Below are 25,512 nucleotides of genomic sequence, written 5' to 3' on the forward strand. Positions count from 1 at the left end.
CGTGGGGTGTAACTACACCTAAATGACTATAAAGGTTAATAAATCAATTAATCATATATATATGTCAAGATTACAAATTGTTCTTATCTGTTATAGATGCTATATAAATCACCGGCATGAGTAAATATTGCATCCAATATAATAGTATTGACACACCAAATTTATTAGAGGCGGAAATTCATATATAATTCCCCTGTTAGTTGTAAGTAGGGACTCTTTATAATGGTGGTTTGTCAGTCTTAACACCGGGTTATCACTGTGTTCTTATACTGATCTATTATCAAATGGGTAGTATCAATCTCATTGTAACACACTCATGTAATACACTGAGGTTCATTGTGTGGGGGAATATATAGGAGCAGAATATTAATTTATAACCACAATTCCCCAAATGATTATCTTTAATATTTATAGCATATCCTTGATGGATTAGTGTGACAGCACGTTTATCATGCTACTAACTTAATTGTTGTAGTGGGCCAGTTGTTACCAGTTCACAACAGTAGCAGCAGATTGCTACTATCAGTTATACTATATGCAAGTGAAAAGTGATTCAGGTTTTATAAGTATCACGCTGTGTGTCATAAATCTGCTTAGGGTACACAACAGCTCCCAACATAGCAGTCTCAATTTATCAATTCTATTACTTATGCTGGGCATACACGGCAAGATAAAATGTCTGTCAGACCGACAGACATTTTATCTGGCCGACATCCGCGCTCCGCCCCTGGGGGAGGACACATTTCCCTGTTCCTTCCGTAGTAAGGAACACAGGAAATGTCCATCTGTCGGCTGCGCTGGGCATACACTGCCCGATGTGGCCGACAGTTACCAGGTAAATATCGCATCGGACGGGCATGCTGGACAATCCAGCATGCCCGACCGAGCAATATTTAACCCTCAGTCACCACCCCCCACGCTACAATTATCGCGGTGATCCGCCGATATCGGGCAGAACGTCCCGATAATTGCAGCGTGTATGGCCAGCATTAGAGACCGAATGACATACTAATCTGCAACAATCTATTTTATGCATTTAGTATCAATTTGTTAGAGTCTGACACAGTGCATCCTGTCATTATCTTCAGTGTTACACTGTGTGAGGTCCAAATGTTCAGGGCACACAACACATTGTGGTATATTGATGTCAGCTTATTAGCTTTAATAACACAGCTGACCATATATTGCTCTATAACAATGTGTCCTATTCTGCAGTATCAGCCTGTTGGCAATTATCGGCTATGCAGAATATCATCCTGAGGTAGTTGGACCTAATACATGCCGCTACATAGCATCTTTCAGTCAAAAAGGTGTAGACATATTATCCCTTTCAACAAACAACAAACAAGATGGAGCTGCCAGTGACGCCGACGCGCGCGTTTCACTATAAGCAGCTTTTTCAAAGCTGAACCCGATTGTTCAGCTCGACCAGCTATTTATTCTAGTTTGAAACTCCAATCATGTTGGTATCCCATGTCACATGGTATCCCCATCCAATAGGGGATAGCCCTCATCAGTAGTCACATGTATTATCACATGATTCATGCAGTGAGTCATAGAAACTACTGCCGATCATGTGATCGGAATTACGGCCAATAGGAAAGGGGGTGTGTTCATTCATCTGTGTTGTAAACACATTACTAAAATGAGCCGTCCGTCTAGTAACTGGGAGGTAAACAGTGATGTTCGATTTAAAACTTATTAGTGTCAATAGAAAAACGAGTCATAGACATATTACTGCCAATCATATAAACATATTGCTGAAACGAGCAGTCCATTAGGTAACTGGTAAGTGGACATTGATAATCAATTAAAACCTCTAAATATCAATAAAGAGGTGAGTCATAAACATTGCTGCCGATCGTATGATCGAAATACCAGCCAATAGGAAAGGGGGTATGTTCATTCATCTGTTTTATAAATAGATTGCTAAAATGAGTCATTCGTTTAATAATTAGTAAGTGGGCAATAATGTTCGGTTTAAAACCCATAAATATCATTAGGGATCTATATATTTATGATTGAAAAAGCACAAAATATAAACATAACATTAAAAATAGGAGAATTTATTTATTGGTGTGTTGCAAGTGATCAATGTGATACTTATATGATTCCCTTGATAAATATAAACAAGAAGAAGGGATAAATAAGTGGGATGTAAATAAAATTATCATATTATGGATGTGTTGATAAAAGTGCAAGCTTGAGTGAGGTAGTCATTAGTGAGGAAAAATAGTGAAAAATAGTGACAAAATGATAAAAACTAATTGTGAAAAGAAAAAAAGGAGGGGAAATGTAAAAAAAATAAATAAATTATATGTGATACAGAGACTGCTTTATTTCTTGAATCAATTACTCAATTGTATAGTAGTATACAATTAAATTCTATCCATATAGACTCAATGGTGCTTGTTAAATTCATCATAATAAATCATTGCTGTACAATCAATGTTTACATACTATCTCATTGAATTGTGTTCATACCATATGATATTATGGGTGATAGTTCATAATGAGCCACTTCTAATGTTAGCAATGTCCCCAATCTCCTATATTATAGGGATGGTATCCATGATCTTTAAGAATTGAAGGGAGTCATTCACATAATATTATAGGTGGTAAAGCAGGAATAACAACTTCCTTCTTAATGGTAATGATGTCCCTAATTCACCATGTTGGAAAGATAATATATAAATGGTTTTAAAAAATGAAAGAAATGGGGCATAGCTGTTTGCTTCATTTAGCCCTCCCGGGTACAAGCTGTTCATTAGGAAGATCATTTTAGTTTCCCATTTCAACAACTCACGATCCAAGTCTCCTCCTCTATTAATATTCTGCTCCTATATATTCCCCCACACAATGAACCTCAGTGTATTACATGAGTGTGTTACAATGAGATTGATACTACCCATTTGATAATAGATCAGTATAAGAACACAGTGATAACCCGATGTTAAGGCTGATAAACCACCATTATAAAGAATTCCCTACTTACAACTAACAGGGGATTTATATATGAATTTCCCCCTCTAATAAATTTGGTGTGTCAATACTATTATATTGGATGCAATATTTACTCATGCCGCTAGTATACATAGCATCTATAATAGATAGGAACAATTTGTAATCTTGTCATATATATATGATTAATTGATTTATTAACCTTTATAGTCATTTAGGTGTAGTTACACCCCACGCAAAAATACATCAGTGGATCTGCCTCCATTTTTATGTATATGTGTGTTTTGTTTGATATCAATTTTAATCCTTATATTTCACTGTTTATTCCCTTTCTAAAAGGATAGATCTATTTTAGGTATATTTTATTTAATATTTAATTCTATTTATGTGTCCACCACCAACAACTCCTTATCCCTTTTCTAAATATATGCTCTTACTTAGTTGATTAGGGCTGCACCCCCATCATTTTATGAACTATTGAGTTAAGATTATATAGGGGTTCATAACCAATATTAGTAGTGTGCAGATACCTTCCCCTCTTCCTTTTCCCCTTTTTTTTTCATCCCTGAGAGTTATGCCAGATGGGGGAGGCTGGAGCTTCCCTTTTTACCCCTCCCCCACCCCTAGGGGTGTGCTTTCCCTATGCAGCCATTAAGCCCCAAGCAGATCCTCCCTTCTCTCCTCCCCCTCCTAGACCCTGAGCAGCCATTTTATAACATTGCCTGCCCCAGCATTGGAGAGAGAACCTGGGCTCCTGTCTACTCTGATAGGCTGCTCCCACTTATCTCATTGCTCCTTCCTGCTGGTTAGGCTGGATTGTTGAGCTTATTTAGCCCACATTTTTCTGCATTGAGAGGTCGGTGTGTCTGTGAGTAAGTGTACGTTACTTGTGTGTCTGTACCTGCTGTTACTGGTCACTGAGAAACACCCCTTGCAGGGGCAGCTTGTGTATGTGTGTATATATATACATGGGTCTCGAGAGGCCATCTTCTCCAGCAGCCTACACTATGCTCCTGCAGATAAGAATGGTCATAGTCTACTTTACTCTACAAGGCCTAATTTACCTAAATGATACAATGGCTAAGTGATATCAGGAGGTATACTATCAGGCATACCAGCTATGTGTGTTATACATACACTGCATAGCTGACTTTCACACAATATTTTTGTGGACGGTTACCCTACCAGATATCTCTGGATAAGGTACTTATTTCCAGGTATCCCTGAGGGAGGTCCATACACTTATCCAGGGTATGTCTCGGGTACTCCATTTTATGCAGATTGGACTCCTCCCCCTCTAAAGACACTAGTATTGGTGACTGGTCCCCTTTGCAGCACAAGAGCGTTCCCTCCCTTAAGGGGACAGCTTTGGGATGTCCCACAGTCTCCAATGTCCCCCATGGCATGAAAGAGAAAATAGGATTTTTGTTCTTACCTATAAAATCCTTTTCTCTGAGTCCATGTGGGACATGGGGTCGCACGACCTTACTCCACTGGCTGGTTAGGGGTTGGTTCTAGCACCTATTTGGTCAAATGGTTCTACCCCTGCTTGTAACTGGTTCTGTGTGCCTGGTTCTTTCCTCCTCTCCTCCTACTCTCCCTGTCCTTGGCCTTTTGTTAGTATTAACTGGATGCATGAGGCAGGGGGTGGGGTATAGGGGAGGAGGAGCCTGTGCTGCTGCTTTAAACTTAACTCTTTGGTGCCCAGGCTCCTCCAGCTCCACCTATACCCAGGGGCTCTAGTGTCCCCCATATGGATTCAGAGAAAAGGATTTTACAGGTAAGAACAAAAATCCAGTTTTAGTACCCACTATGATTTTATGTTGTGATCTAGTACTGGAGATCTTATGGATTCCATTTGCAAGATTGATGGGTGGCTGCTATATAGAACCAGTAAGAGATCGGGGCGAGGTGAGCAGTGGGCAGTATGAGGTGACCCGTGTCCCTGTACTAATAGACTAATAATAGCTAATCGCTAGAATTGTTAGGAGCATAGCTAGTGCCACTAAAAGATACTGATTTTACACTTATTCTAGTGGCCTTAAAGATTCTGCTCTCAGGGTCATATCACGTGGAACGTTTATCACCATCCTTCTTCCTGGTTATTGTAGAACCCTCCCACACTACAGAGCCCAATGGACGGACAGTGTTGTCATTCCAGATGTTATCTGTCATCCTAAATAGGACACAAAATGTAACTCCAACATCATTTCTCTGTAACATCACCTCTGCGAGTGACCTGTTTTACTACAGCTCCGTTCTCCTGCTGATGGGTATTTGTGTTACAGAACATTTGCTGTTGGCTCCATGATATCAGTAAGATCTGTAGATACTTGCGAGCGGGTCTGAATCAGGCCCATTGTGCGGATATTAGGTGTGTAATGGATGCAATGTACAGCTCAGTGCAAGTTCACTTTATGTAAAAGGGCTTCTCTGTGTACATTTATTTTCCCAACCCAACCCACTTTCCAAAATAGCTATAATCGCCTAATAACCATAGTAATCACCTAATAACCATAGTAAGCACCTAATAACCAAAGCCCACAGCTGACCATTACCGGCTCTGCAGTGCTATATGTCTGTCTCCACTGTGTATACATGTCAGAGACACTTTAAGGCTTGTTTACAATATGTGAGGTTCCTTTGCATTATCTATATGGCACAGTCATGGCGCTCTGACCACTTACACCATGACATAACACTGTTAGGTGGGCGCTGTCCCCAGACCTCAGCCTTGTCGGATCATGTCTACGCATCACAGGCTGGGTTTCAGCAAATCTGTTCTGCCGGCTGCCGGCTGTGGTGTGACATGGTCCTTGTGGTTATACTGGTGCATCATGCGGTACATGGGCAGTTACATGCTGGGTGCAGAAACCATTCTATAAAGATAAAACAGTGGAATTCTCAGAAGCCTGGCTACACATATACAGTAATAAGTGTCTCTATTGGGTGGAAGTGTTTAATGATGAACAGTGAGAAATCTGACTACTGTTATGTGTTTTCTGCAGACTCTGTGTATGTGGAGCCTCAGCTGAAACCCGATGAACACGGAAATGATACAACGGCGACAGAATCTGTGCCCGAGGAGGAGGATGGTGGTGATGATCCTTATTATGGTGGCGCTAATGGTGATGACAACAACAACACTCATGATGATGACAGCAACAACACTCATGATGATGACGACAACAAAATCATGATGACGACAACAACAATACTCATGATGATGAAGACAACAATACTCATGATGATGATGACAACAATGCTCATGATGATGATGACAACAAAGCTCATGATGATAATTAGAACAATTCCCATGATGATGATAACAACAATGCTCATGAGGATAATGACAACAATGCTCATGATGATGATGATGACGACAATGCTCATGATGATGATAACAATATTGCTCATGATGATAATGACAACAATGCTCATGATAATGATGACAACAATGCTCATGATAATGATGACAACAATGTTCATGATGATAATGACAACAATGCTCATGATAATGATGACAACAATGATCATGATGATAACAACAATGCTCATAAGGATAATGACAACAATGCTCATGATGATGATGATGATGATGATGACAATGCTCATGATGATGATAACAATATTGCTCATGATGATAATGACAACAATGCTCATGATAATGATGACAACAATGCTCTTGATAATGATGACAACAATGCTCATGATGATAATGACAACAATGCTCATGATGATAATGACAACAATGCTCATGATGATAATGACAACAATGCTCATGATGATGATAACAATGCTCATGATGATGATGACAACAATGCTCATGATGATGATGACAACAATGCTCATGATGATGATGACAACAATGCTCATGATGATAATGACAACAATGCTCATGATGATGATGACAACAATGCTCATGATGATGATGACAACAATGCTCATGAGGAGAATTACAACAATGCTCATGAGGATAATGACAACAATGCTCATGATAATGATGACAACAATGCTCATGATGATGATGACAACAAAGCTCATGATGATAATTAGAACAATTCTCATGATGATGATGACAACAATGCTCATGAGGATGATGACAACAATGCTCATGATGATGATGAACATGATGATGACAATGCTCATGATAATGACAACAATATTGCTCATGATGATAATGACAACAATGCTCATGATAATGACAACAATATTGCTCATGATGATAATTACAACAATGCTCATGATAATGATGACAACAATGCTCATGAGGATAATAACAACAATGCTCATGATGATGATGAAGATGATGACGACAATGCTCATGATGACAAAAATGCTCATGATGATGATGACAACAATGCTCATGATGATGATGACGACAATGCTCATGAGGATAATGACAACAATGCTCATGATGATGATGAAGATGATGACGACAATGCTCATGATGATGACAACAATGCTCATGATGATGATGACAACATCGGTCATAATGATGATGACAACAATGCTCATGATAACAACAATGCTCATGATGACAATGACAACAATGCTCATAATGATGATGACAACAATGCTTATAATGATGATGACAACAATGCTCATCACAAACCTGATACACAATGATCACTATACACAGGTCACACTGATATCATAAACCTGTTACACACTGATCACTATACACAGGTCACACTGACATCACACACATGATACACACTGATCACTATACACAGGTCACACTGACATCATACACCTGATACACACTGATCACTATACACAGGTCACACTGATATCATACACCTGATACACACTGATCACTATACACAGGTCACACTGACATCATACACCTGATACACACTGATCACTATACACAGGTCACACTGATATCATACACCTGATACACACTGATCACTATACACAGGTCACACTGACATCATACACCTGATAATGCTCATGATGATGATGATGACAACAATGCTCATGATGATGATGATGATGACAACAATGCTCATGATGATAACAATGCTCATAATGATGATAACAACAATGCTCATTATGATGATGATAACAATTCTCATGATTATGATGACAACAATGCTCATGATGATAATGACAATAATTCTCATGATGATGATAACAATTCTTATGATGATGATGATAACAATGCTCATGATGATGATGACAACAATGCTCATGATGATGATAACAATTCTCATGATGATGATGATAACAATGCTCATGATGATAATGACAACAATGCTCGTGATAATGACAACTGCTCATGATGATAATGACAACAATGGTCATGATGATGATGACAACAATGATCATGATGATGATGACAATAATGCTCATGATGATGATGATAACAATGCTCATGATGATGATGACAACAATGCTCATGATGATGATGATAACAATGCTGATGATGATGATGATGATAACAATGCTCATGATGATGATGATAACAATGCTCATGATGATGATGACAACAATGCTCATGATGATAACGACAACAATGCTCATGATGAAGATGATGGAATTTTCAGAAGCCTGGCTACACATTTATAGTAATAAAGTTTGTTTATTGGGTGGAAGTGTTTAATGATGAACAGTGAGACATCTGAATACGGTTGCGTGTTGCTGTGGGACATGTATTATATAAATCATTACCTTTTTGCTAATTATGATTACTGCATAAAGACTAGTTTCAGTTCTGGTGTCAGAGTCTTGGTCACACTGTGTTGTGACCCCTGACCAGAACAAATGGGTATTGGGCCTGATTCAGAGTCAGCGGCGTTTGGGGGTGGATTTGTTAATGAGTATACCAATATAATTTTGAGCTATGTATGAACATATTTATTAGTGTGCACAAACCACGGCCAATTGAACAAAAGTGAAAATTGTAACAATGTTGGTTGAGGAGTAGATACATAAAAATATATTTAAAAAATACAACAACTTCGAGGGGAATATGACTATACACATAGCTGATTCTTTCCATTTAAATAAAGAACATCGCGCTAGCATAGAAATTTGTCCTTGCCCTAAGAAATGTCGCACAAGACTGGGAACAAAATACCATTAATTACTTAGGTGAATTTGATAAGGAAAAACTTAAGACACAAATAAAAGACACAGAGGTTTTTTATTCTTATTTATTTTAAACCACTTTATTTCTAATCTTTATCACCATTCTTTATAGTTTTTTAAACATCCTTGGCACAATTTATTATAAGAGATAAATAAAGGTTACACTAACTGTCCCTAGAGCGCACCAATAGTTCTCATCCTTCATTTCTCTTTTTTCCTTCTTGATGCTGTAATACCACCTAGAGCGTCTTTAGATGCCACCACTGGTTGGTCGCCCCATCCAAACTTGCACCAGCCCTGTGGCAGGTGAAGACTTTCCGTCTGAGGGCCTGATTCACTACGAATTGCCATTCTACTTATACACAGCTGCTAATATCAGCGGTGGTATGCAAACAACTGCATTGGCATTGCGATCGCAGCATGACATAAGGACGCCAAAGAGGAGAGGATCAGTACCTAGAAGGTAACTGATGAGGCGATGCTTTGAGGTGTAAAGATCCAATATTAAAGTGAGCTGCTGTATATATTGGAGGATGGTCAATCCTCACAAACAAATAGAAAGATAACAAGAAAGGAACAGCGCTCAGAATACAAACATGTACATGAAAAATGTATCACAATTTAATACCAAAAAATGATGATCAAATGCTCAAATAAATACACATATAAATGTAAAGATATAACTATATCAGCACAATGAGAAGAAATATAAATAAAAGGATAAAAAGGTCACCCAACCCACATGGACAGGAATAATGTCCAGAATGTAGCAGTGATTTTAGGAGCAAATATCCGGATTAAGGCCCTCATTCAGAGCCGTACGCTCTGAGCACAGCGCACGCTCTGAATGAGGGCCGGGCTCCATTTTCATGGAGCGTCCTCCTGGACGCTCGTATAGCTGTGGGTCACCACCCACAGGCTATACGAGCATGCATTGTGATGGCCGCGATGGTCGAGAGCCGGAGCCTGCGGTTGAGGTTTTCAACCGCAAGCTCCGGAGTGATTTTGGGTCTATCAGAGCCCAAATCACTCCCACTGACATCACTAGTGATGTCAGTGGGCCGGCTTCTGACGGGAGGCGTTCCCGTGGGAACGCCCCTGTCAGGGAGGCACGCCCACCAAAGGGGGCGTGCTGTCAATCAACATTGACAGCATGCCCCCTTTGATCGGACACAACGAGCGAAGGACTTTCCTTCGCTCGTCGCGTCTGGCCCATGCGCACGACGGAGCTCCCTCCGTCGTGCGCATGCTCAGTCCATAACATCGACCCACTTGCGAGCGGACAGCCGCTCGCGAGTGGGTCTGAATCAGGCCCTAAATTCCTTGTTCATGGAAAAGCTAATGGAGCTTTATAAGAAAAATGTCCAGCATGAGTCTATAGTTACCAGTTCCAGTGTCCAAATGATATAATGGGGTCCTTTAGCAATGCTGGCGAAGCTTTTGCAATGTAAATAGTCCGCTATGGCACAGGTCCGGTCCGCTGGTATTAAGGCAGCGGTCTGTGGCACCAATAGCAAGATGTAGATACACTCCTGCTCAGTGTCTGACTGGGGCATGAAGGGCCCACCGGGGGAATGCAGCGATAGGGGCCCATACTTAGGGGTGTGGCCAGCCTCCAAAGAGGCGTGGCTAACCATTAGAGAGTGCATGAACTGGGCCCCTTAAAAATGTACATATAGTAAATACTGCTGGTGCATGCATGATAATGTACCAGATTAATAGTAGTAATGCATTGTAGAAAATACACCATAGTACTGTGCAGTATAATGCAACATACTGTATGTATAATGCATAGTTCAAGTTCACAGTCTTGAACCTGATCCCTAAAGGAGGGGGTGGGCCCTCAGGCAGTGGGGCCCACCGGGGGATTCCCCTGTACCCCTGTGGGCCAGTGCAACCCTGCTCCTGCTTGATAATCTATAGTGGAGGATGAGTCAGCCAGCCCCTGACATAAGGATACCCACTTCCCCTTACTCACATCAGTATACGAGGGCAACATAGCAAAACAATCGGTAACATCGGATCCATGCGCAGACTTGCACACACCCTGACCTTACTCAGAAATTGCTAAGAGCCACGCTCGCTATCAGTGCTTTGTCTGCTTATGGCCACACAGTGAATAATTTATGCACGCCCCTGCAACGGTGTTGATACGCACTGGCACGCCTGCTTTTGCCCAACCACCCACAAATGGCACTTCCTGTCAATCACTCTGCTCTGGGTCTGTGCAGCCTCTGCAATCGCAGTCCCGATCTCAATAGCTATTTCGCGCACTGCAATGCATACGCATGCGCAGAATGCAACAATCGGACGACAGCATGCGTATCAGCAACTGCGTTCATTGCTGAATTGGTCCGTAAGTACGGCCTCCAGTGTGCGCGATTTCAGCGTCTGTGTACACAAACACATCAGCAACGCACCCATAACACGCCCATCCGTGTGTCTGCTTATCCACCTCCCAGTGGACGCCCAGGTACACCCAGTACTTTTCCGAGACATCTTTGATACTTTGCATCTCAATGTCAGAAGCGCCAGTATGCAAGCACAGTGTAACGTGTGTGCCATGGAGGTACTTAGGGATTTTCGCACACACGCCATAGCAAAAAGTCACTTAACTCTGCGAACATCGGCCTAGTCTGTGGCTCTACGAGCTGCAGTAAACCAAAAAAAACCCCATACATTTTAAACTCCTTTTCTTGTTCCTGTAACAGGTTCACATGGATCTGATTTTTTATATATTATTTATAATTCATGGTATTTACTTATTTAATTGTTGATTTTTTAGATTGTGCTAATTTTTACATTTATCTATAAATGTAAATAAACCTATGAATGTTGGTATTCTCACAGCCAGGGCACTCTGGGCCTGATTCTGACCTGCTCGCGAGCGCTATAGAGCCAAAATCACTCCAGGGCTTGCGGCAGCGAGACCCTACCGCAGGGTCTCATCGCAAGCCCGATGGTTGCGATGGTCTTGACCATCGAGACCATCATCATGGACGCTTGCTATAGCTGTGGGTGGTAACCCACAGCTATGCGAGCGCCCAAGAGGCCGCTCCAAGTTGAGGTAGGAGGGCCCTGATTCAGAGCGAGCGCTCTGGACAGAGCATCTGGCTCTGAATCAGGCCCTCTTTCTACTTGTTCTCTCCTTGGCTTACCCATATCACCTGTGCACCTTTTGTCTGCAAGTCCTGTCAGTGACTCTGATACTGTATGCTCGCCCTTAGGTTGGGAAAAGCATCATCAAGTACCAAACTGCCTTCCTGTTCCCACAACCTACCACCGGGCAGTGGGTTGACCATTCCTTGCACCGTGTCTGGGGCCAGTTTAAAAGGGGGCCCGTGTGCAGTTTCTCCTCTCTCGCAGTAGACTCTGGCTCTACGGAATCTATTGCACATGTGCAGGTCTCCGGAAACATGCCGCCCACGCCATGTTCTCGATGACTTCTATACTACACAGGAGCAAATCACCAGGAAAATGGCCTTTGCACCATCTTCGAAATGAATTATGAAGCGCTAACATGGGACACCGGGGAGGGTAAGCATAATATTTGGGCAGAGGGTGTGCGGGCATTGGCCACCCTGCACCTATTATAGATACACCATTGCCCGTGTCCTGCCTAGTCTGTTTTATTGTTATGGCATGTGTTGTTCCAAGATATGTCAATTTACATTGTATCGTACTTAGGATATGTTAAGTACCAATCTTACTATGTATGTTCCCTATAAGGTACCACGGACACTTTGGGCCTTATTAGAGTTGCACACAATTCCGTCTGCAGGTGGATCTTGAGATTTTTAGCCAGCTGTACAGGCCTCGGAGCCTGCATACGCAATTTACAGAAATCACAGGCCACTTAGTTGTACGGGATGCAGTCAGGAAGCCGACGGTCGAAATGCTGACCGCCGGCTTCCTGACTGTCAAATCGCTGCAGGGTACAAATGACAGGCGTCCAGATCCCGACGCCTGTTATTAGACCTATGCCGGGAGCCAGACGCCTGACATACCGAACAAAGGTAAGCCGGGCGCGGACAACTGCGCGGGGGGGGTTAAGTTTCAGGGCTACCGGGGGGACTTAGGGTTAGGCACCCCTAAGGGAGGGTTAGGGGGGGAGTAGGGTTAGGGTTACTTACCGAAATCCGCGGTCGGGATCTTCACCCATGCCTGGCTTCTAGCGTCGGGATTTGAACCAGCGCGGTAATACATACTGATTCCGGTTGTACGGATTTCATTTGTATCTCTCTCCCCCCCCTCCCCTCCTGCTTACCTACGCGGTGGCCGCGGACTGTCAGGGGCTGTGCAGCTTTATAGTACCAGGTAGCGCGGTCCCTGCACCGCACCAAGGAGGAAGTGTAATGTGCTGTGATTTAACTTAAACACCGTACATTACACCTCCTCCTCCATACCGTGCAGGGGCCGTGCAGCCTATTACTATGAAGCTGCACAGCCCCTGACAGTCTGTGGCCGCCGCTCCTTTTAAATGTTTGGGGGGGGCGAGCTGCCCGCCCCGTTCTGGCGCCCATGGAAAGCCAGAGACCTGTCTGACTTCAGATGGATGACTAGCACCAATTATGGGGCTGGTGCAAATGCGCGCTGATAGTGATGACAGCTACTTTCACCACTGGGAGTGATTAACGTCATGTGCACTGTACTACTGCTGTACTCCATATGGTTAGTATGGCAAATTCTATTACTTATCAGCTGCATTGAGGAAGGATTTGGCTCTCTCCCCTCAATGACAAGTCAGGTGGCAGCAGAGAGTAAGGGGGAGATTTGCTAATGGGTGATTGGTCAAAGTCGCCAAAGTTTTTATAATGATGATAGATAGTAATTAATGCCAAGCAAGCCTGATTTAGCATTAACTACTGCCGTTTGAAAAACTTCAGTCAAAACCATCGATCATCGGCGGCTTTGAAAATCCGACATTAAAGAAATATCTGCCCCCAAGTGTTTTATCGGTTTTTTTTTTTCCGTGATGGGAAGCTGATGGCAAGAGAAAATATTTTAGAATCACGGGAATATTGACATGGAGAATTGCTAGCATTACATGTGTAACAATAAGCCAGAAACCAGAGAGCTTTTGGCAAACATGGAGGAACGATCCTGGCAGCAATGATGGGAGGCATCTCGATGTATCTGCTAGTCTCGTTGGCACGTAATATCATCTGTATATAATTGCTACCTAATAATCATTCTTTATCCTGTAATCCAAATCAAATTCCCTCTCTAGCTCATGTGGATCATTGTCATGCGGATTAGGAGATGTCCCTTAGCGGAAGCTTGTCTCAGAGCGGTACATCTATAAAGGGTGCAGGGTGTACCCATTGCATTTACTTACCTTACAGCCGCTGGCGCCATTTTCCCAGTGATTTTATACCAAAATATGACACACACACCATATTTCTGAGGTAATAACTGTAATAATGCTGCTACGCCATCTTACCATAGACAGCTTGCGCAAAATACACTCGTACAGTTTCAGAGTCTTATGCACATGGGCCGGAGGTGTGTGTGCTCCCTCTTTTATGTAAGTGCCCGTGCTCAGATTCCATGGCAGGAAGGGATCTCTGGAATAGGCTATTCTTAATGTGGTCACAAAATTGTCTAAGTTGTAGATAATAAAATACATTTTTATTCTTTATTACACTGGTGTTCTGTGGAAGCCATAACATAAAGGTAAAAAGCATAGTATATGATACGTGCGCATTGAGTACTAAATATTTTATTTACTGAACAAAAAGACATAAAAAAACCCAGTCAAATGTGCTTGTTGAGCCGTCCTGACAGATGCGTCGATGACTTTGTTCTCATGGTTTCTATCCACTGGGACTTGAGACCAATTTGTCTTACAGCGTTCAGAGAAGGAAGATCCTGGCTGTTCCTGATTATCCTGCAACGTCAGAGAGTCACCATACAGAACGTGTTGTGTAATGAATATAATGGCAGGTTGCATACATGGAAAACACATAATATGTACTAAGCTCTGGAAAGTGATAAAGTGGAGAGTGATAAACTACCAGCCAATCAGCTCCTAACTGTCATGTCACAGACTGTGTTTGAAAAATGACAGATAGGATCTGATTGGTTGGTAGTTTATCACTCTCCCAATGTATCACTTTCCAGAGCTTAGTAGATCACCCCCATAGTATTATAACTAGAAATATACAGTAGCTGCCCTTTCGTGCAATCCTGTTCAGGGGTTCCAATTAGGTGCCTAACGCGTTTCCCTGTATCAAACAGCTTCGTCAGAGCCTTTGACGAAGGTGTTTGATACAGGGAAATGCATTAGGCACCTCCTTCTCTGCACATAGAACCCGGAGGACTGACCACAGCACACTTTGGAGCTTTATCTCTAACATCAAGCAATCCACTTGTCCTTAATCACTGAGCTGTAAGATCACAGGACTAATTGGAACCCCTGAACAGGATTGCACGAAGTTGCTTATATTTTCCAAGACACCAAGGGATACCACCTGTGCTAAGGAATACAGCCATCAATTGGACATTTCTACGGCTTCCGCCTACCTGCAGGTTAAGTTAAGACTATTCCAAGCTTTCCAGCATGCTATTTATCAGCCTTCCGAGGCATGTGCATACCATATATATGGTTTCTCTTGAACCTTTATTATTGAACCTTCATCATTTGGGTTTTTTATAACCAATCTATTGCCAATAATTTCCATGAAAGTCACATGTGTATGTTTTTTATGTATTCGTTTAGATATTAAAATATTTTTTATATTTAATTTATCTGCCACTGCACTTATTTATTACCTTTTTTATATATTATTTATAATTCAAGGTATTTACTTATTCAATTGTTGATTTTTTAGATTGCGCTAATTATTACATTTATCTATTTGTTATATCCAATCAGATGACCTCTGATTTCTGTTAGCAGCATCTTCATATTTACATTTCTGTGACATTTCTTCACAGGACTAGTAGCGTAGTCCTTGCTTTTTCTTTTTATACTTTTTAATATTTACATTTATATCTTCTGGCCGCACACCTAAAGGTATTATTATTAATGGGTGGGGACAGACATAGCAGCTCCCCCTGCTGCATGCAGAAGGAATTGACTTGAAAGCTCCACAGTTCTGTTGCAATGATAAATTCCACCTTTATGCCTATACTGGTCCATGTGAAGTTAGTCCTTAGTTCTTTAGATGAATTTGACCCTGAAGTTCAATTTACCTCACACTTATAATAGTATAATAGTATGCCCTATATAATTCAGAAGTTCATAAAATTTAGTCATTCAATTTCTATCTTATGCTCGCTGTCACTCCTCAGACACAACTACGTGTGCTGGCATGCAAGAAAATTCATGGTCTGTCAGTGCATGCTGGCTTTATGCCTATACTGGTCCATGTGAAGTTAGGGCCTGATTCAGACCCAGTCGCAAGTGCTGAGCGCTCGCAACCGGGTCGATGGTTGCCCAGAGTGCATGCGCACGACGGAGCCGGCTCCATCGTGCGCATGTGCGAGACCCGTATAGCGATGGGCAAATCGTCGCTCCGGGTCTCGTACCAAAGGGGGCATGCTGTCGATGTTGAGTGACAGCACGCCCCCTTTGCTGGGCGGGATGGGGGGAGGCTGCCCAAACGGAGGCGTTCCCATGTGAACGCCTACCGTTTGGGGCCAGCCCCACTGACATCACAAGTGATGTCAGTGGAGAGATTCCAGCTCTGTTAGAGCCAAAATCTCTCTGGGGCTTGCGGCAAGGAGACCCTACCACAAGGGTCTCATCGCAAGCCCGATGGTCACGATGGTCTTGACCATCTCGTCCATCTTCCTGGCCGCTCGCTATAGCTGTGGGTGGTCACCCACAGCTATGCGAGCGGCCAGGAGGCCATTCTAAAAAAAAAAAATAGACCGGCCCTGATTCAGAGCGAGCGCTCTGTCAGAGGGTCCGGCTCTGAATCAGGGCCTCAGTCCTTAGTTCTTTTGGATGAATTTGACCCTGAAGTTCAATTTACCTCACACTTATAATAGTATAATAGTATGCCCTATATAATTCAGAAGTTCATAAAATATAGTCATTCAATTTCTATCTCATGCTCGCTGTCCCACCTCAGACACAACTACGTGTGCTGGCATGCAAGAAAATTTATGGTCTGTCAGTGCATGCTGGCATTTGTAGTGCCACAAAATCTTACACCATGTTTATAATGACAGTATTGTCTTGTTACCCAATGGTTTGGGATACCAAGCTACTCAGCATTGGGGCTTAACTATCTAGATGCAGGGACATTTTTTTTTGCCACCCTCCTCCTCCTGGAAAATGGGACCCAATGCAGAGTACGACGGGCTGTTATTTCACACAGTAGCCGGCGGTTTTGGGGTTTGCAAATTGCTACACATCGGATGCGGTTTGAGGGCCTGATTCAGCAAGGATCGCAAGAGATTACACGTACCTGGCCGCTGCGAGAATATGCTAATGAATGCATACGCACAGCAATCACAACACAAGATGCAGACGCCCAGCACTACATAAAGCCAGCCCACCTCCCTTTACTCTATGCTTGATCAGTACACAGGCTAGCGAAAACACCGGTAACATCGAGAACTGTTGAACCCATATGCAAACTGTGGTAGCCCTGACCTGCCGCAACTTCCTATGTACATCGAGAGGTACGGCGGTACGGTTTACAAACTTCATATTGAGACTGTGGTTCATACTTGCCTACATTCAGCTGAATGTCTGAGCACAGCGGGGGGGGGTGTCCGGGTTATGATGCGGCAGTGGGGGCGGGGCCATGCATTCGCTTCATTATGGCTCCGCCCCCTCTTCACAATGCTGAAAATATTGGCATTTGGAAGCAGGGGGCGGGGCCACGATGACGCGATTCCTCGTGAATCGCGTCACTGGCCCCCTCCGCTGTGGGGGTTTCTGTAAGTAACGTGGGGGTCAGGCAGCAGCTGGGAGGCTTGCCTGGCTTTCCAGGGGGTCGGGAGCAGCACCCGATATTCGGGAAGCTCCCGACCAAATCGTGAGGGTAGGCAAGCCTGCTGTGGTTTAGTAAGATTCCCACAAAATCTCTTGTTGGGAGATACCAGACATCCTTCTCCCAAATTGCACATGGCTTGTTTGTATGTTTCCTAATATTCTTCTATTTCAATATTTTGCAGGCTTGCCCACCCTCCCGATTTGGCCGGGAGCCTCCCGATTTTTGGATGCCGCTCCCGGCCTCCCGGTAGCCAGCAACCCTCCCGGCCTTTCCCCAGAATAAACTAAAAAACCCAGCAGCGAGGGTGCCGGTGACGCGATTCTCGCTGAATTGCGTCATCATGGCCACGCCCCCTGCTTCACAATGCCGAAAATAACAGCATTGTGAAGCGGGTGTGGGGTCACGATGACAGGATCATGTGCATCCTGAGGCACATATGGTAAATACGTTGCTGGGTTTAACGTACTGCACCGTTTAATGGTGATGTTTGCAGGTGTTATTAGAGCTAGTTCCCATTTTGTGAACCTAGCTGAGGAAACATGTCTGGTTTGGGCAGAATTCAGCAAAGCAGATACAGCATGGGGAGTATAAACAATCATTTCATGGCCTAATACTACATCATCACTCTTACTGACCAATAGAGCAGTTGCTGCTACACTTCTTAAACACGTTGGGAGTGATCTTACCACAGTGTCCAATTGTGCACTGTAGTATGCTACGGGCCTACTGGCATCACCATGTTTTTGTGTGAGGACACCTGCTGTGCAACCGTCAGCTTCCGTACAATATAAATCAAAAGGTTTTTCATAATCAGGTATTCCCAATGCAGGTGCTCTTGTCAGACTATTCTTAAGATTAAGGAAAGCCTGCTATGTTTCCTCTGTGAGTATGACACGATCGGGCTTTGAGGAAGAGACTAAGGCCATTATTCAGAGGCGGTTGCAAGAAGCGATTGCTCTCTCTGAATGAGGGCGGCCGCTTCATTTTTGAAGTGCTGCCTCCTGGTCGTTAGTTAAGCTGTGGGTTACCGCCCACAGCTTAACGACCCGACCAGGTCAATGGTCGCAATTGTGATCACCATCGCGACCATCGGGGCTTGTGACAAGACCCTAAGGTTGGGTCTCGGCAACCGCAAGCCCCAGGGAGCTTTCTGCTCTGATGGAGTAGGAAGCTCCCCATGATATCACTGATGATGTCAGTGTGGCCGCCCACAAAACGGTAGGCATTCCTTTATTAATGCCTCCATTTTGGAAACCACCCCCCCGGCCCACCAACAAAACAGGGCGAGCTGTCGATCAAAATTGACAGCCGCCCCTTTTGTAGCAAGCTCCGGAGTGAGAGAGTTTCTCTCTCACTCCGGGAGCTTGCGCACGCGCAGTGCAGCCGCTGCGCGTGCTCAGGGCTACCCATCGACCCGGTTGTGAGCACATAGGTGCTTGCGACCGGGTCTGAATGAGACCCTAAGTCCCGTAATGGTAAAGCCAAAATAGAAAAACCTGGGATCCACATTCTGCAGTATCCACACATTCCCAAGAAGGTATGGATTTGCTGTTGGTTCGGAGGCAGTGTCATGGTCTGTATGGCCTGGATTCTGTCAGTAGTCAGATGTCGTAATCCCTGTGTTAGACAGTGTCCTAAGTATTTAACCCAGGACTGGCATGGCTGTAGTTTGTCCTTAGCAACTTTGTGTCCTGTTTGCGAGAGATGAAGCAATAAAAGTTTAGCATCATTTAAACGACATAAACGAACCAGAACACAACAACAAATCATCCACATATTGTATTAGAACAGATCCATTGGCAGGTTGAAAAGGTTGTAAACAGTTGTGTAAGGCCTGGGAGAAGATACTGGGGCTGTCTATGAAGCCCTGGGGCAATCGTGTCCATGTGTATTGTACCCCCCTGTATGTAAATGCAAATAGGTACTGACAGTGAGGATGAAGAGGGACAGAGAAGAAGGCAGAGCGGAGGTCAATGACAGTAAAATGGGTTGCATTTGGTGGGATCTGCATAAGAATGACAGCTGGATTCGGCACTACAGGGAATTGGCTCTCTACTACCTTATTAACCCCTCTAAGGTCCTGTACCAGCCTATAACCCCTCCCACCATTCTTTTTCACAGGAAAGACTGTTGGCTACACTCGCTGTACGGACTAAAATTCCCTGTTGTAATAACTGCTCAATTAAGGGATAAACCCTTATCTCTACCTCCTGTTTTAGTGGGTACTGGGGAATTTTTGGAGCTTGCCTACCACTTTTTAGATTTACCATTATGGGAGCTACATTTGCCATCAACCCAGTGTCCTGTCCATCTTTGGTCCAAAGTGAACCTGGTATTTGAGATAACATCTGCTCTACCTGAGATGGATTCTTATCTGGAACAGTAGAGTGAAACATTAACCTTTGGGGAGTGTCTAATATATCCCTCACCTGTGCACAACTCTCTCTGGGATATCTAGAAATATACCATCAGTGGTACAATAAATGACACATCCCATTTTACATAACAAATCCCTTCCCAGTAGGTTAGTAGGGGCCGCTGCTGCCAGGAGAAAGGAATGCCTGGTATGCAATGGACCGATAGTAGCCTCTGCAGATTTGGTTAAAAGATAATGTTGCACTTTACCCATTACACCCATTGCTGGTACTGTTTTACTGGTCACCTGTAAATTAGATGGAGATTTTATCACTGATCTGGTCGCCCCTGTGTCTACAAGAAAAGAATGTGTAGTACCAGCTACATCAACTATCATTACAGGTTCTTCTCTAGTACCCCCAGTTAACCTGACTGGCTGTAGACTACAGGTGTGACCTGACCCCTAGAGCTGACTATCTTCTTCCAGCATAGCATTCACTGCTGTGATGTGAGCAGGTGATGGCTGGAATTGTCCTGACTGCTGTGGGTGCCCCTTCTGTGGGTATCTCATGTGTTTCCTGGTTTGGTATTTCCCAATTTCTGGCCTTACAGAACTTACTTATGTGGTCCTCCTTGTTACATCTATAACACCTTCGTGGTTGACGTGTTGTGAAAGGTTGTTGTTGTGTGGGTTGGGGAATAAGGAAATTTGTGTTTGTGTATAGGGATAAGGGTTTGGAGGTTGTGTGGGATGAGTGTATTGTGGCTGAGTGTGGTAAGAGTGCTGCAGTGTTATTTGCATTCCTTCCAGAGATTGAATACTAACAGCCATTAGTTTCTCTGCATTTCTCTCTTCCTAAAGATGTTTTTGTCATGTTCAATTGCAGATTCCCTGAGTGTGTCTACCGTAACTCCCCTCCAACCAGGAAGTGAGGTCTGAACCCTGGCCTTTAGAGTGTCTTTAAGACCATCCATAAGCACTGTGATTGTCATTTCCCTGTGATGGGTGTTGTCTTTTATGTCCTCTATACCTGTGTATTGAGTAATAGTCTGCCGCGCTCTGATAAAATAATCTGCTTGCAGACTCACTCTCTTTCTGTTTAATCGTGAAGATTTTACTCCAGTTAACAATTAATGGGAAAAATACAGCCAATTGGGTAACAATATGGGTTATATCGTCTTGATTACCATCATCAGTTATGGGACTATCTCCATCCAATACACAGGCGGTGATAAACTTTTTCACGTTGGTATTGTGTGGAAGACAAGCCCGTAATACCACTCGCCAATCTTTATTGGTTTGCTCATGAGCATTACCCAAATCCTTTACAAATCTCTGGCACTTTGCTAGTTCTTTCCTAGGGTCAGGGAAATCTGTCATTATGGAACGTAGTTCTGCTCTTGTCCATGGACAATGCGTCGCTACATCCCTTGTGGCCACTACACCATGTGCATCCGGATTCCCATTGGGAACGGTTATTGTCTGGATGGGATGGATGCCTGCCACACTGCTGCCTTTGACCTTACTACCTGTTTGAGGGTTCAGCCTACTGCTACTATGTATGGTATTAGTAATCTCCGCTACTGTTACAGCGGGTGTTAATACTTCCTGCACTGGTTGGGCTACCTCCATTTCTGGTACTAGCGGGGCAGCTACCTGTGCTTGCTGTGGTAGTCCATTTAACATTTGTGCAACATGTGAAAGAGCGGACATCCCAACAGGTTCATCATCTGCATCATAAACATGTTCCTTATAGTTACTTAGAAGAGGGTACAAGTTACTTGTTACATTTTTATGATTTTTGAGATCGACTGTACCTTCACCCCCATCTGCATAGGGCGGTGGTGGTGCTCGTGCGCTACTAACATTACCTTCTGCAATGCTACCTCGCTGTGCGCGCGCACTACTTTGCAGTGTGCACGCAATGCTATTTGCATGCACGCTCCCTTGCGTCATGCGTGCAATGCTAGTTTGCATCGCGTGCACACCACTAAGCCACATGTCCCCCTCATGCTGCCACAACTTCAAGCAATCATTAAACTTTACCCTTTTCTTCAGAGACTTCACTAAACATATACTGTCTCTGAGATTGTTCAGAACCTCTGAATCAAAGCTACCAATCTTAGGAAAAGGTGTTCTACATTTCTTGGTCATTTTGACCCACATGTCGCAGTAGAGAATTTCAATTGGTGAACGTTTTTCAGTGAGCTACGTTCACGCACTCCCTCCCGTTATTCACAGCAGACCTGGCGTTAGTCGGCTTGTATAATGAGGAGCAGAATAACCACCTATTGAAAATTATTCTACCTGCGATGATATTAACTCAAGCTTCCGTCGCTCGCTTCCTTTGAGTTTACTCCCACTGGTAGCATCTAGAAGTTCCAATAACTCCTAACCTTGCCAGCAGTTTCACTCCCACGACAACCCACTTCACAATCACGGTTTATATAACCATGTGGTTTGATTGCTTTGCCCAAAGAACCTAACTGGTCAATGGACTTTGTGATTAATGGGTGACGGACCAAGAAACCCCTTAGTTTCTCGATAACCACAATGTACCTGCTTTGTACACTGGCCCAGTAGTTTGTACCTACCGAGTTTATACTGAGGTTTAACAGACAGTAACCTCCACTATTTAGGCTTAACAGACAGTAGCCTTTACAATCACAACGTTTCAATTTACATACACCTTTTCTGCGCAGAAAATAGAACCTTTTCTCTTAATATGGCAGTACAATACAGAGGTTTAACAAGCAATCATGCTATGCATATAATGACTGTTTCAACACGTGGCAGCAATACAGGAAATATGTGTACGCTATTGTGCGACTTCCCCTTTTAACACAAAACTTTATCAACGAAGGAAAACAAACTTTTTCCTTCCTTGTCTCTGGATTCTAATCAGCGCTCCTTGAACTCACACTATAACGGATAGCGGTCTCTCAGCATAAAGTGGTAGCAGGTTTTCGAAGGCAATGCGTTCTTTCCTGCATATGGCGCCTCCACCCTTTGCTGAGGGATCGATAACCGTGTATTATCATGTAAATTGGCAGCGTGATCACACTCTATGAGCCCCCAACTATGAATTCCTATTTAGCCTCTATACCCTAAAGTCGCTGTTTAGCGTTGTGTACACATATGAAATAATTGCTTTCCAGACTTTGAGTGTGGTTCTAAAGCACAAAAGTTATTATTCACATAAAAGCATATAGTTACACGCCTTGATCTATAATACAATTAGCGCAAAGGTTATACAAAATACAAGCTACAGTCGAAACATACGCATGCGCTCTGGATCCAGATTTCCCGGCATCAACTATGCAACCTACATCAACAGAAAAAGAAAGATGACTAACTACCAGTTCTAGAGTGCTTGCATATAAACCCTTGCAGAGATAGGCAATAGAATAGAACAAGTTGGCCTAATCACATTGGTTCTTCTTCCTGGTTCTTCTGTTACGATACAGTTCATTGGTCAGTTCGTATTGTAATAGTTCAGCCCTCCAACAGCTCTTTGTGTGTGTTTTCCCGCTGAAGAACAAGTCTAAACTGGTTAATAAACATTACATTACAGAGTACATTTCAATGCCTATCTCTCCATGATCTATAATCTGCAGACGCATGTTGCGATCTCCTTGCCGATGGAACCGGAATTCTGCAAATAAACAGTGGTTTAGAATGGCACCAAATGTCGTCTGCTTATCATATACTAAACCTTAGATACCAAATATATGTATTTCACAATAGACTTGATAACGTATAAAACCTCTAATATTAATGTTAGGGAACCTTTCTTCTTCCTGGTTCTGACTGTAAATGAGGCAAAGAATAATTAAGCAGCTGTGTGACTGTCCTGTCTAATATAGTTTACAAACGAAATTCAACTGTTTACTTCACTACATCTAACTGCACATGGAGACCTCTGAGGCAGTATAATGGGTACAGATAGTGAGGGATACCAGACCCTCCGACATGACCCCTTCCACAAGGTACAAAACGCTCTGCACCTGGACTTCCCACTTCATTTATGATTGCAGTCACCTGTGATGAACTAATTAAGTAATGATAAGGATATTTCTAACACAGATGACTGCAATCATAAACCAAGTGTGTGAGTCTCTCCTCTCTCTATCTGCCCCTATGTTGTCCCCACATTCCCCAAAGTGTTTACCAGCCCAGACTGTCACCCTTCCCCTAGTGTCACACAGCCCTCTCCTACAGAACACTCTATAGTAAGGGTGTGCACCGGCCACTTTTCGTGTTTTGTGTTTTGGTTTTGGATCTGGATCTTTCTTTGTGTTTTGGATCTGGATTGGTTTTGCCTAAACCACCCTTCCGTGTTTTGGGTTCTGGGTTTTGTGTTTTGGATCTGTATTTTTTTTAAAAAACAAGCATAAAAACAGCTAAAATAACAGAATTTGTGTGTTTTTCTGCTCCTATGCTATTATTAACCTCAATAACCTTAATTTCCACTCATTTCCAGTCTATTCTGAACACCTCACAATAGTGTTTTTATATCCAAAAGGTTGCACCGAGGTAGCTGGATGACTATGCTAAGAGATACGAGTGGGCGGCACAAACACGTGGTCCATCTAGGAGTGACACTGCAGTGGCAGACAGGATGGCAGTTTGAAAAACTAGGCCCCAAACAGTACATAATTCAAAGAAAAAAAAGAGGTGCAAAATGGAATTGTCCTTGGGCCTTCCCACCCACCCTTATGTGGTATAAACAGGACATGCACACTTTAACAAACCAAACATTTCTGCGCCAGGGTCTGCCACACGACTGTGGCTGAAATGATTGGTTCGTTTGGGCCCCCACAAAACAAGCTGGCAATTAATCTGTCCCTGCACAAACTGGCTCTTCAGTGCGCTTGAGTCAGGTGCATACCCCCTCCTTTGCCTATGTCATAGGTGGATGTATAGGCTTGTATGGCCTTTTGCTGCTCCTCCATCCTCTGAAGCATATAGAGGGTTGAGTTCCACCGCGTCACAACCTCTTGCTTCAGGTGATGGCGGGGCAGGTTCAAGAGTGTTTGCTGGCGCTCCAGTCTTCGGCACGCAGTCGCTGAATGGCGAAAGTGGCCAGAAATTTTTCGGGCCACCCAAAGCGTCTCCTGCACGCCCCTGTCGCTTTTCAGAAAA

The sequence above is a fragment of the Taudactylus pleione genome, unplaced genomic scaffold, assembly GCF_031769625.1.
Source record: "Taudactylus pleione unplaced genomic scaffold, aTauple2 ptg000201l, whole genome shotgun sequence".
In the NCBI taxonomy this organism is placed as follows: Eukaryota; Metazoa; Chordata; class Amphibia; order Anura; family Myobatrachidae; genus Taudactylus; species Taudactylus pleione.